The following is a 14,586-nucleotide window of genomic DNA, read 5'->3' as shown; positions in this document are numbered from 1 at the left end:
AGTAAATGTTTCTTTGATACAGCTTATGGTCGCCATAAAGCAAATTTGATGAATATTCGTTTCTTGAGATTCGATTCCTCATGTAATTATAATCATGATGGATTTATCGTCTGTTCGGTGATATCAACATACCTTTTATTCAGCTAGTATCCGTCATTCCCTGCTGTTCCTTCAAATCCATTCCATCATTGTTACAGTCCCATACGATTGGACCTGAAATCAAAGAAGCAAAAAACAATTTATTAGCAATTTTCAATGTACAATCTTGATTGGATAGGGCCCATATAGCCGAGGCGGTAAACGCACGGGTATTCAGCATGACCATGCTGAGGGTGACGGATTCGATTCCCGGTCGGTCCAGGATCTTTTCGTAAAGGAAATTTCCTTGACTTCCTTGGGCATAGAGTATCTTCGTGCCTGCCACACGATATACACATGCAAAATGGTCATTGGCAGAGGAAGCTCTCAGTTAATAACTGTGGAAGTGCTCATAGAACACTAAGCTGAGAAGCAGGCTTTGTCCCAGTGAGGACGTTACGCCAAGAAGAGGAGAGGAATCTTGATTGGACAACACGATTTAAACTTGCATTTATCAAAAACATCAGACCTCTCCGCAAAACATTGTCAAACTTCATCACGTCGACATCATCCGGTGCATAATAAACGTCCATTAAAATCACATTAACCCGTGTTGCTTCCCCGTATTGCTAGTTTTTCTTTATCCTTCCAAGTTTTTTTTTATTCTGGTTCTTTTCCATAATAATGCCGAGAAAATCCGTCCCCAAAATCCTTTCCGCAGCAAACAACAGAGCGACGGATGAAACTAGTTGAAGCTGATTCTGCACTTTTCCTTCCCAGTCCCACGCACCCTTCCAGATCCAGAATTCCGAACGCCAACCGGCAATAAACAGGAAAACAACCGGCTGACACAAACCTAAGCGCATAATGTTCATAATGTTGGGTTCTTTCTTTCCTTTTTTTGAGTTTTTGGCTCAACTCCAAACCGATCATGTTGTCGTCGTCGGTTGGTCGATTGTTGAATGCTCAAGCAGCGTGTCAACGGTTGGACACTTTTGAAAAGGTCTATGTTCTGCTGCACAGTTGTCAAACTCAGTTCCGAAGGTGTGTTCTCTTTTCCGTTTTGTTGAGTACAATGGGACAAAAATGTTGGAAATTATAGGAAATTTGGAAAGATGATTACAAACAATGCGCACTGTTAATGTTTCCGGCTCCGTCATGCTCGGCATCACTTGAGCCGACCAAATTAGGATACATCAAAAATAAATTCCATCAAAAAAAGATTCCATTGACTTTTCTAAGTACATTTAATTTATTGACCTCCATGAAATATATTTAATTTATTTTCAAAAATTCTAAAGAATTTTGAGAAATTCCTAACCTAATAAATTCTTAAATTAAGAAATTGTTTCATATGTTTTCAAAAAAACCTAAAAGCTTCCCAAAATATTAATAAACTATCTCTGAAAATTCCTACGGATTCTCAGAGATTTTCAGCCACCTGGCATACATTTCAATATTTTAAAAATCTTCAATCGTCTCGATCCGGATTTTTTTTTCAGAATTTTCAGAAATTGCCATAAATTTAGGGTATGTTTAAGAATTTAAAAATAATATTTGTTTCTGTGCCGACGAGATAAAGTTTAAAAGAAAAAAAATGAGGATATTATGCAAATTGTTTCTCATGCTGAATACAGTACAGTTTCAGAAATTTTTCACAAATTTATTCCCACTGTGCATCACCCTGAATCTCCAAAGAGCAAAAACAAGCCTGTCCAAACGGAGGAAAACTTTACCCTGGCAGCTTGTTTTCCAGTCCATTTTTTCTCCCCGATTTTGTTCTTGGCTACTAAAAACCTCGACCGAATGCGTTTTAGCAGTTGCAGCACCGTTGTTGCAAGAAAGAATTCCGATTGTTGTTAAACAACCGAGGCGGTACATTTCTTGCAACGGGCTGGCACACGGAACCGAAGAAAGTTTTGGAAGAATTTCCAAAACTAATCAACGTGCTCAGAGTTGTTTCTTGTGCTGGTTGTGTCGATTCAAACTCTCGTTACGCTACCTAGGCTAAGTCTGCTAGTTTTTTTTTTCGGGAGGAAAGTTTTCCTTCGCGTCACATTATATAAAGTTCGGGGGTCATCGAGGGGCGCGTTTTATGCGCTCAACAAGAAATCCAAAAATTTTAGCACATTTTCTCACGTCACAAAATATAGGCAAGGCAGCGCAACCACACCAGCACTAGCGAGGGGAAGTGGTGGTTTATGTTTCATTCCGATGATGCTTTTATCGAGTCGCAAAACGTTTGTTTTTCGACTGCTTCTAGGCTCCCACGACGATGGCGACGACGCTTTTGCGTAATAATTGTTTGCGCAAAGCTATATCCGAAAACAAACGATGATGGGTAATGGAAATTCGGTTTGAGCAAATACGGGGACCAGTGACTGAGTTGTTTGATGATGTAATAATCTATCTTGGTTATGAATGGCCGAAGATGACAGACTTTTGAAACGGCTGTAAGCCACTCGCCAAAATGCGTTACAAACATCTGAGACAAATTTCAAAAATTTTTTAGGGAAAAGATTCAGAAACTTCTGGTGAGATTCTTAAAAAGCTTCGGTTAGAAGATTCACAAGCTTCAGTGAATAACTTCACAAGCTCCAGCATCACACAAGCTTCTGTATGAAGCTTCACAATTTTCTTAAAGAGGCTTCTTTGAAAAGCATTGCAAGCCGCTGTGAGAAGATTAATAAGCTTCTGGGAGAACCTTCAAAGGTTTCTGTGAAAAGCTCCAGAAGCCTCTGTGATTAGCTTCACAAGCTTTTGTGAGAAGCTTTGTAAGCAACTGTGATAAGCTTTTGCAGGCTTCTGTGAGAAGCTTTGCAGACTTCTGTGAAAGGCTTCACAAGCTTCTGTGTGAAGCATCACAATATTCTTTGAGAAGCTTCGTAAGCATCTGTGAGAAGCTTCACAAGCTTTTGCGAGAAGCTTCGTAAGCTACTGTGATAAGCTTTGCAGGCTTCTGTGAGAAGCTTTGCAGACTTCTGTGAAAGGCTTCACAAGCTTCTGTATGAAGCTTCACAAGATTCTTTGAGAAGCTTCGTATGCTTCTGTGAGAAGCTTCACAAGCTTCTGTGAGATGCTTCACAAGCTTCCGTGAGAAGCTTCACAAGCTTCAGTGAGAAGCGCCACAAGCTTCTGTGAGACGCTACACAATCATCTGTGAGAAACTTCACAAGCTTCTGTGAGAAGCTTTACTTGCTTCTGGGAGAAGGTTCACAAGCTTCTGGGAGAAGCTTCACAAGCTTCTGGGAGAAGCTTCACAAGCTTCTGGGAGAAGCTTCACAAGCTTCTGGGAGAAGCTTCACAAGCTTCTGGGAGAAGCTTCACAAGCTTCTGGGAGAAGCTTCATAAGCTTCTGTGAGAAGTTCCACAAGCTTCTGGGAGAAGCTTCACAAGCTTCTGGGAGAAGCTTCGCAAGCTTCTGGGAGAAGCTTCACAAGCTTCTGGGAGAAGCTTCACAAGCTTCTGGGAGAAGCTTCACAAGCTTCTGGGAGAAGCTTCACAAGCTTCTGGGAGAAGCTTCACAAGCTTCTGGGAGAAGCTTCACAAGCTTCTGGGAGAAGCTTCACAAGCTTCTGGGAGAAGCTTCACAAGCTTCTGGGAGAAGCTTCACAAGCTTCTGGGAGAAGCTTCACAAGCTTCTGGGAGAAGCTTCACAAGCTTCTGGGAGAAGCTTCACAAGCTTCTGGGAGAAGCTTCACAAGCTTCTGGGAGAAGCTTCACAAGCTTCTGGGAGAAGCTTCACAAGCTTCTGGGAGAAGCTTCACAAGCTTCTGTGAGAAGCTCCACAAGCTTCTGGGAGAAGCTTCACAAGGTTCTGGGAGAAGCTTCACAAGCTTCTGGGAGAAGCTTCACATGCTTCTGGGAGAAGCTTCACAAGCTTCTGGGGGAAGCTTCACAAGCTTCTGGGAGAAGCTTCACAAGCTTCTGGGAGAAGCTTCACAAGCTTCTGTGAGAAGCTTCACAAGCATCTGGGAGAAGCTTCACAAGCTTCTGGGAGAAGCTTCACAAGCTTCTGGGAGAAGCTTCACAAGCTTCTGGGAGAAGCTTCACAAGCTTCTGGGAGAAGCTTCACAAGCTTCTGGGAGAAGCTTCACAAGCTTCTGGGAGAAGCTTCACAAGCTTCTGGGAGAAGCTTCACAAGCTTCTGGGAGAAGCTTCACAAGCTTCTGGGAGAAGCTTCACAAGCTTCTGGGAGAAGCTTCACAAGCTTCTGGGAGAAGCTTCACAAGCTTCTGGGAGAAGCTCCACAAGCTTCTGGGAGAAGCTTCACAAGGTTCTGGGAGAAGCTTCACAAGCTTCTGGGAGAAGCTTCACATGCTTCTGGGAGAAGCTTCACAAGCTTCTGGGGGAAGCTTCACAAGCTTCTGGGGGAAGCTTCACAAGCTTCTGGGAGAAGCTTCACAAGCTTCTGGGAGAAGCTTCACAAGCTTCTGTGAGAAGCTTCACAAGCATCTGGGAGAAGCTTCACAAGCTTCTGGGAGAAGCTTCACAAGCTTCTGGGAGAAGCTTCACAAGCTTCTGGGAGAAGCTTCACAAGCTTCTGGGAGAAGCTTCACAAGCTTCTGGGAGAAGCTTCACAAGCTTCTGGGAGAAGCTTCACAAGCTTCTGGGAGAAGCTTCACAAGCTTCTGGGAGAAGCTTCACAAGCTTCTGGGAGAAGCCTCACAAGCTTCTGATGAGAAGCTTTCCAAGCTTCTGGGAGAAGCTTCACAAGCTTCTGGGAGAAGCTTCACAAAGCTTCTGTGAGAAGCTTTACAAGCTTCTGGGAGAAGTTTCACAAGCTTCTGGGAGAAGCTTCACAAGCTTCTGGGAGAAGCTTCACAAGCTTCTGGGAGAAGCTTCACAAGCTTCTGGGAGAAGCTTCACAAGCTTCTGGGAGAAGCTTCACAAGCTTCTGGGAGAAGCTTCACAAGCTTCTGGGAGAAGCTTCACAAGCTTCTGGGAGAAGCTTCACAAGCTTCTGTGAGAAGCTTCACAATCTTCTGTGAGAAGCTTCACAAGCTTCTGTGAGAAGCTTCACAAGCTTCTGTGAGAAGCTTCACAAGCTTCTGTGAGAAGCTTCACAAGCTTTTGTGAGAAGCTTCACAAGCTTTTGTGAGAAGCTTCACAAGCTTCTGTGAGAAGCTTCACAAGCTTCTGGGAGAAGCTTCACAAGCTTCTGTGAGAAGCTTCACAAGCTTCTGTGAGAATCTTCACAATCTTCTGTGAGAAGCTTCACAAGCTTCTGTGAGAAGCTTCACAAGCTTCTGTGAGAAGCTTCACAAGCTTCTGTGAGAAGCTTCACAAGCTTCTGTGAGAAGCTTCACAAGCTTCTGTGAGAAGCTTCACAAGCTTCTGTGAGAAGCTTCACAAGCTTCTGTGAGAAGCTTCACAAGCTTCTGTGAGAAGCTTCCGAAGCTTATGTGAGAAGCTGCCGAAGCTTATGTAAGAAGCTTTGTAAGCTTTTGTGAGAATCTTCGCAAGCTTAGGTGAGAAGTTTCGCAAGCTCCTTTAAGAAATTCCGCAAGCTTCTGTGAGTAGCTGTACAAGCTTTTGTGAGAAGTTTCAAAACTTCTGTGAGAAGCTTTTGAGAGAAGCTTCGCAAGCTTCTGAAAGGAGTTTTACAGGCTTCTAAAATGAACTTCACAAACCTCTGCGATAAACTTCGTAAGCTTCCGTGAGAAACTTGGCAAGCTTCTGTGAGAAGCTTCTGTGAGAAGCTTCGCAAGCCTGTGTGAGATAGGTTTCATAGGTTTCTGTGGGAAGCTCCCTAAGCTTCTGTGAAAAGCTTCACAAGCTCAATCTCTGTATTCTCTCAATCACAGTCTCTCACGTTCTCTGTCTCTCTCGATCTAAGTTTCTCAATTCCTGTCTCTCTTATTCTTCATCATTTTGAATTTCTGCATTTGTCAATGCACGCCTATTCCAATCATTCTTCCTTTTGAACCGTTATGTGTCCGTCAAACCTTTTGCTTTTTTCTACACCGTGCTTTTTAAATGGGCGCTGGGTACCATGTTGGCCACGTAAGAGTTAATATCTGACTCTCTCAAATTCTTTCAATTTGTTTTTTTTTCTCATTCCATATCTTTCTAATTTTTTTTTATTTTCTAAATCTCGAAATTTCAAAATTTTACATTAGTTCCTGTTTCTCTGAATCCCAATCTCTGACTTTCTCGATCTCTATTCTTTTTAATCTATGTCACTCTCAATATCTGTCTGGCTTCCATTCTCTGCCTGTTTTTTAATCACTGTACTGCCCTTCTAAGCATATCTGTCCCATGTTGTTTTGCATTCTAGCCATGTTTTTCTCAGTAACAGAGTCATTTGAAGTTAATTTGATGTTTTTTCCAATTTGCATCACAAATAAATATTTCACGATAACGTTAAGCCTCTTTCAAACATTAATTTTAAGATAAAACTTAAGTTAGAGCAGTGGGACAGTATGCGTAGAAAAACAACATGGTACAGATATGCTTAGAACGGCAGTGTATCTCTCAATCTATATTATTATCCTCAATCCCTGTCATTATTATCTCTATGTCTTAGTCTTACAATCAGTCTAGTGAATTCAGCTGAGAAATGCTCATTTCATTAACACAAAAAAAATAATGCGAGGTCAATATAAACACGAAATTTCAAATTACCATCATAGAAAAGTTCAAAAATGTTGGAAAATATTTTTATTTTTTCACCACCGTTCAGTTTTAGCTTCGCCAGCTTCACTTTTTGTACCAACCTTCAATTCACATCTCACAATCGCTCTGTGGCACCTCAAAGTTAAATTTCACTGCTGCAGAATGCAGACAAAGTTACTCAATAAACTGAATAAATTACTTTTTTACCGTCGGTAAAATGTAAACCACAAGTTGTCCTCGACTAGGAAGAAGGCCTGCTCTAGAAGCACGTTATCCTCCATTCAGGACATTTTTGCCTTTAAAAAATTTCTTCGTTGCAGTGCACTGTGATGGTGTATTATTATCAAATGGACAAACATATTGATAGATTTATATTTTGGTCGTTTTTCTTAAACTCAATTCATGTCAATACAAAAGCTTTCTGCTCAATCGATATGAACATATGATTTGATTTGGATTGCGCAGAATTCAACCGACTTTTCGAATAAACATCTACGGGTAAAATCATAATTTTTGACCATCCTATGTACCATAGTGTCACATAGAAGGTGTGCTGGTAATTGAATTCAGGTTGTGGCCGAAATAGACGTGGACTAGTAGAAAACAGAATTCGAGGAACAATTACTCAATCTTATTATTTTAAAAAAATTGTAGTTCTTTCACAATATTTTTTACTTGATATGGAAGCTAATTTACAAATGAATAATTTATACCAAATTGGCAATGCGGCCAAGAATAAAGCCGAACATTATTAGTTGGTGCTTAGTTAAACGGGGATTAGATCAAAACAACCCTATTAAGACAACTAATTCTTTCTTGAGTTTTAATGAAAAATGGTCATTTTTCAAAAATTGCCTTATGTAACCTAAACATATTTTGATTATAGAAAATCTAAGTGATCCACAAAACTGTTTCAAATGTGTTTATCTTCTATTCCAAGACGTTAACCGTTAAATACAAATGAAAACGGCAACTGTTTAATGGTCAAAACTCTAGGAAAATTTTCGAAAAATTCATTGAGCAATTTGGGTAATAGTTTCGAAACAAAAAAAGTTATTATTTTTTTGATATTCTTGATGGAATTACAACTTTTACTGCCGTTTGTCCCACGTTTGGCATCGTACACAAATTACGTAACGCTATAGGGGGAGGGGGGGAGTCTAGCTCAGCGTTACGACCCATACAATTTTTTTTGACTTTTCATACAAAAAGCGTTACATGGGGGGAGGGAGGGGGTCTGAAATGATCAATTTTTGCGTTACGTAATTAGTGTACCATGCTTTTTATGGGAATCCCATATAACATGGGGCAATTATGCGTAGAACGGCAGTATATTGCTTAAGATTTTTTTTCAGAAACTTTTCCAAGACTATTACCGCTAAATCAGAGTTTTTCATTTTTTTTCAATGGCAAAAGTCATGGAAAAATTTCTGAAGAATTTTCTTGAGCTCTTATTAGTAATCTTACTACTTATTTTTGCAAGTACACCTTCAGGAATTTCATTAATAGACTATGTAATTGCCACTAAAGATTATTTTTGATTATTTTCTAGATGTTCATTTATATATTTGTATATGAGTTCTGCCAAACAAATTTCGAATATATTCCTAATCCAACTAAAAGTTAAAATTGCTCCAGATTCCACTAAAATAATTTTCACGAAACTTAACTAGAGAATATTTTTGAAATATTTTGAAATAACGTAACAGTAAATCTTGTATTTTTGCAGACTCTCTCAACGAAACAAATCTTGAAAAGATAATATTTCTGGAATTATATTGCAAATACGTATACCTTGGGAACTATACTTGTTTTTTTTTTTTAAATAAAAAAGGATTATTCATGAGCTTTCTATGATTGCCTTAGGTTACTGTTAGAATGCGGATCCAGGGTGAACGAACACTTATTGAAAGCAATATTTTTGCGATCAGTTTCTAACTGAAATATTATTTATTTTCATTATAAATTCAACCCTATGTTGCTTATCCTTTGGCAGATACGCGTATTTCGACTACCACTTGTAATCTTCCTACAACATAGGGCGGAATTAAAAGGTACGAAACTGATTACACTCATTCGAAGAGGGTATTCTGCTTAGAGGGTTCGAAAAGTCGGTACAAGATATAAATTCAAACTTATTTAATCCTCAATATAACTTACATTACAGTATTTTACTGCTATTCCCAGAAACAAGCATCGCATAACTTTTACTTCTACTTCTTCTGTTTTCAAACTTTTGTACAGCTCTATATGATAAGGTATACCAGATCTGCCAGTTTCACCAAACTCAAAATCTTTCGTAACACTTACACTGACCTTTTTTTTTCACCTATTTCCCATATAGTGTATTTCAGCACTTCTCAAACTATGGGTTTTTTTTTTGTAAAAATAAGTAAGAATTTTCTGAATTTATTAATGCCATCAAAATGAAAGAAAGTTGATCAACAAATGCTTTTGCAGTTGAGGATGGGCCGCGAGCTGAAAAAGTTTGAGAATCCCTGGTGTATTTGTTATTTCAGGTAATAATTCCAATAAGCAACATTCTTGAAATCTGTTAAAATTTCTAGGAATTGTGACGTTATTTTTACTTGATTCCAATTGCAATTTTTGCAGACTGTTTAAAGGCCGAAGTGTGCACAGTGAAATACTGTATGTTCACGGAATATACTAAGATTATTTCAACAATTCCATCAAATATGATAGCAGGAATTCAGTAAGCTAAGAAAAAAATAATCCGGGTAAATTTTGATAATTTGTTTCTTGCAGAATGAAAAAAAAATAATAAAAACAATCTACAGGTTAAACTTGTTAACAGTTAATCCCAAGAAAATCAGTCAGACCATCTCTTCTACGAGTTTTCCCAAAATATTCCCCAACTGTTCATCCGGGAATTCTTCAAGAATACCTAGCAACGAAACTCTTAATGTTTTGACAAATATCGCACGAAACTTTTATAAATTACGGCAGAATTTTTTCAAGTTTTTTTTTTTAATTTTTCAAAATCTATAACCGTTTAAACTGAATTTGCCAGATTTTTTCAGAAATTTATCCTATGTATTTGGATTGTTATCTAAGAATCTTTGGTTTTATTTCCTCAAAAAGTTATATGAAGGTTTGTACATAAATTCTGGTAGAAATTCTTCAAATAGGTATTATAATGCTTTTCGTAATTTTTGATTTAAAAAAAAAACCTTATTTGAACCAGATGATAATCTTAGAATAACTTGAAAATAACCGAAAACTGAGGAACTACACATGCTCTTATTGAAACAATATAATAATAAATGAAAAAAAAAAACATTTGGAATACTTCATCGAGTCCAATCGTTGCAACCTGCTGGCTTCAACTCAGTTTCAGAAGTGTGAAAATCGGTTCTCCTAACAGCTGCTAGTCCTCTTATACCCAACCAGGTCTTAAAGCGGGGACTTTTTGCTTTGTATTCTATCAAAACTTTTATCTTTTTGGCTGATATTTACGGCTGTTCTGCATATCTAATTTTTTATGCCTTTCAAAACGTATTTGCAATTTTGAATTCATAAAAAATATGTTTCGGTCACCTTTCTGATGTCATAGTTTTTTTGTATGAAATTGCAAAAAAATGAGATATTTTTTATCAAATCATTTTATCATGGTATTAGGAATTAAATCGAAGAATTAAGCGGAGCTACATACACTCCAAAATTTATTTCCTCGAAATCACACAGAAAATAAACATTTCCTGGCAAAAAATATAATGTAAAATATTTTAAAAAATATTAATAATTCCTAAAATGTTTTCGTGTTTAAAAATAAATATCACTGATAGGCCTCCAGCAAAAAAAAAAATACAAAATTTGGGATGTTCTAAAAGAAAAATTAGAAAAATCAAAAACAAAAATTGATAACATCGCGAATAAAAAAGAAATTCCATCCAAAAACTGTTAAAATTGATTTGAGATGACTAAAAGTAATACTTTTCTATTCTTTAATCACTTAACCTAATTTACAGCTCTATTGTCGACTGGGGCACTGCGTGAGCGATTCCAATCGGCATTTACTCTTTGTACAGCGCCTAAATGTATTGTATTTTTATTCTACGATATCGAACTGATTGCCTTTGCGCTGATGTCACTTTTGCACCCATGCACAGTGGGAAAAAATATGTATAAAACGCGAATAAATTCAATATTTCTGCTCGGAGTGGATGGATTCGAATAAAATTTTGACACAAACTGCAAATATCTCTACAGTTTCAGATAAGGATGATGTCATACGCCGCACGATTCTGTAAATCAGTGTATTGAGCTCGTTTTACCCCGCTCTCTTTTTCTCACATATGTTTGCCGACTGGTGTGCAAAATAAATGCCTTATTTAACTGGTATTTGTGTAAAACCTTCCATAGTATCGGGAATTCGACATAGGGTTGGTCCTGCTTCTATCGATTGCGTTCCACTCCGATCGGAGATGCATGTGAAAGTGTAAAGAAATAGGGGAAATCGGGGTTATTTGCAGATATTTCAATTTTTAGGGCCGTACGGTGAGCCAAATCTGCTCCATTCGATACTACGAAGTTTTTACTCAAACACGAATTAAATAAAACATTAATTTTGCACATCAAGATTTTCCCAAAAAGGTGAAAAAGAGACAGAGTGGGGTAAAACGGGGCCGATACATTGATTTCCAGCATCGTGCGGCGAACGACACACTTCTTATCTGAAACTGTACAGATTTTTGCAGTTTGTGTCAAAATTTCATTCGAATCCATCCACTCCGAGCAGAGATATTGAATTTATTCGCGTTTTATACCTATTTTTTCCCATTGTGCCATTGTAGAATGATGAGCACGAGGATATTAATGTGTGGCTCTTGTTTCTTTCCCAGTCCGATTGGGGGGTCCATTATGAGTTGCCGTTAGCCGATATCCAGGTTTCCGCGTCCGTTGCTCTGAAGAGGGTCAGGTGCCAGCCGCTCTCGGGAGGAAGAGCAACTGACGAAAAATTGCAAGAGCCGGGGCTGGGATCGAACCCATGATCATCCATTTATGAAGTGAACGTGTAGCCATTACGCAACGGGCCCTGCCAAAAAAAGTAATACTTAGATCTAACTGAATAAAAAAAAAATGATTCTAGAGGTTCAAAACATCTGCTTAAAACCATCCTCACAAAATGCAAAGCAAACAAACTCACAGGACTTGTGAATTTTTCAAGAAGAATTATCTGCAGAGCTGTTGAAATAAACAGTGCAGTGCAACTGACTCACAACATATTTACCTCATAAATTCAAACGGTGCTGATAAAAATGATAAGAAAATAAAATTGTAGATGAGAAAAAAAAACTTGAACATTAATTCATCCACTCTTATAAATGATAAACGGATACACAACGCACTCAAAAACTGCGAGCACATTACCAATTAGCATCCACAGCGATCTGAAATTTATACCCCTCAGATAAATTATTCCGTATCCACCGCATATCTACGGCAGCCCCGCCCCCACAGATTGACCCCAGTCAGACCCCCTTTGCAGCGAACACATGACAGCTGGCCACTTGAACTAGTGGCAGTGAGAGAGGCCACCACTCATATATCACTTCACGGTGGTAGCCACCTCCATTCCAAGAGTCCTCGAAGAGAAATGACTCGATAAAACTGTGGCAACAGAAACAAAACCATCATAACTACACAATATCGGGCACCAAAGCGAACCAATGCAATGCAATCGGGTCGTAGTCGTTTTGGAGGTGGCCACGGTCGAGGCTTGGCAGTGGCATAAATTTATGCAAAATATGTTTCGCATATCACCCCACTGCACCACCCTCTCTTCGACATTTGGGAGCTTTCGGAAATCGGGCCCCCCGAAAACTGATTATTATCAGCGACGAACGCAACAAGCTTTGCGGTGCCACCACGCGCACTGGCTGCCTAACATCAACCCACAAAGCCAAAACCGGAACATCGTTAATCATAATTCTGGGTGTCGGTCGGTGGGTGTCCCGATTGGGAAGGTGTAACAGATGCATAACAAAAAAAGTTGAAATTAAAAAAAAAAAGTCTCAAAATTTCTCCTTTTTTCATTTTTTTTTTAAATTGAAAAATATACAAACACAACAAACGGTGATACACTTCTTAGTGATTTATATTCTAACCAGGGTTGAAAAATGTCATGACATGCTTGTGAAGCTTCTCTCAGAAGCTAATGAAGTTTCTCATAAAAGCTTGTGAAGCTTCTCACCGGAGCTTTTGAAGTTGCTCACTGAAACTCTCAACGATTTTCATAGAATATCTTGTTACAGAAACTTGAGAAGCTTCTCACAGGAGCTTGTGAAGCTTCTCATAGAAGCTTGTGAAGCTTCTCATAGAAACTTGGGAAGCTTCTCACAGAAGCCTGTGAAGCTTCGAGAAGAACTAAGCAGCATGTAGAGGAGGAAAGTTCCGGGAAGCACTCTATCTACTCCAACTGGATGTGCACTTTGCATATTTAGGCAATCCTAATGCTGCTGATTGTAGTACGCACATGGATGCAGCTGATTCGTTTCGGAAATTTGGTTATTATGAACAGACATACGTAGGTGCTTGGAGGCTATATCCGGCTAGGACCAGGCTTTGTGTGTGTGTGTGTGTGTGTGTGTGTGTGTGTGTGTGTGTGTGTGTGTGTGATGTGTTGTGCTGTGCATTATGACCCTATCATATCGGTGTTATTATATTAGCTAATTGCGGCCAGCCGGTAATTTCACAGTGGGATGCACTTTGCGCCATTTGGGACGCGATTGGAAATGAAATGAGCTTGGCGGCTTTCTGCACGGTTGCTCGGATGATCTGTCGATGATGAGCAGCTCCTGGCCTGAATATTTTGTCCCAGAATATTGAAAAGCTGTTCATCAGTAAATGTGCGAAAAATCTGTTTACTGGAATTATTAGACATTTTTGAAGCTTCTCACAGAAGCTTGTGGAGCTTCTCACAGAAGCTTGTGGAGCTTCTCACAGAAGCTTGTGAAGCTTCTCACAGAAGCTTGTGAAGCTTCTCACAGAAGCTTGTGAAGCTTCTCACAGAAGCTTGTGAAGCTTCTCACAGAAGTTTGCGAAGCTTCACACAGGCACAGAAGCTTGCGAAGCTTCTCACAGTAGCATGCGAAGCTTCTCACAGAAGCTTGTGAAGCTACTCACAGAAGCTTGTGAAGCTTCTCCCAGAAGCTTGTGAAGCTTCTCACAGAAGCTTGTGCAGCTTCTCACAGAAGCTTGTGAAGCTTCTCACAGAAGCTTGTGAAGCTTCTCACAGAATCTTTTGATGCTTCTCACAGAAGTTTGTGGAGCTTCTCACAGAAGCTTGCGAAGCTTCGCACAGAAGCTTGCGAAGCTTCTCACAGAAGCTTGCGAAGCTTCTCACAGAAGCTTGCGAAGCTTCTCGCAGAAGCTTGCGAAGCTTGTGAAGCTTCTCACGAGAAGCTCGTGAAGCTTCTCACGAGAAGCTCGTGAAGCTTCTCACGAGAAGCTCGTGAAGCTTCTCACGAGAAGCTCGTGAAGCTTCTCACGAGAAGCTCGTGAAGCTTCTCACGAGAAGCTCGTGAAGCTTCTCACGAGAAGCTCGTGAAGCTTCTCAGGAGAAGCTTGTGAAGCTTCTCAGGAGAAGCTCGTGAAGCTTCTCAGGAGAAGCTCGTGAAGCTTCTCAGGAGAAGCTCGTGAAGCTTCTCAGGAGAAGCTCGTGAAGCTTCTCAGGAGAAGCTCGTGAAGCTTCTCAGGAGAAGCTCGTGAAGCTTCTCAGGAGAAGCTCGTGAAGCTTCTCAGGAGAAGCTCGTGAAGCTTCTCACGAAAAGCTCGTGAAGCTTCTCACGAGAAGCTCGTGAAGCTTCTCACGAGAAGCTCGTGAAGCTTCTCACGAGAAGCTCGTGAAGCTTCTCACGAGAAGCTCGT

At 39.7% G+C, this 14,586-nt stretch overlaps 1 protein-coding gene across 6 annotated transcripts in view; it reads right to left on the bottom strand.

The window, feature by feature from the left end:
* LOC109416537 (nyctalopin) overlaps nucleotides 1–14,586 on the bottom strand; it is a 705,340-nt gene that overhangs the window by 406,288 nt on the left and 284,466 nt on the right. For all 6 annotated transcript variants that reach the window (XM_062850552.1, XM_062850554.1, XM_062850557.1 and 3 more), the window contains exon 2: nucleotides 133–213. The gene's annotated coding sequence lies outside the window, so the exon portion shown is untranslated. The remainder of the gene's footprint in view (nucleotides 1–132; nucleotides 214–14,586) is intronic.

This window comes from Aedes albopictus, chromosome 2, assembly GCF_035046485.1.
Source record: "Aedes albopictus strain Foshan chromosome 2, AalbF5, whole genome shotgun sequence".
NCBI lineage: Eukaryota > Metazoa > Arthropoda > Insecta > Diptera > Culicidae > Aedes > Aedes albopictus.
The sequence above is the reverse complement of the archived record's forward strand: the minus strand, read 5'-3'. Positions and strand labels throughout refer to the sequence as shown.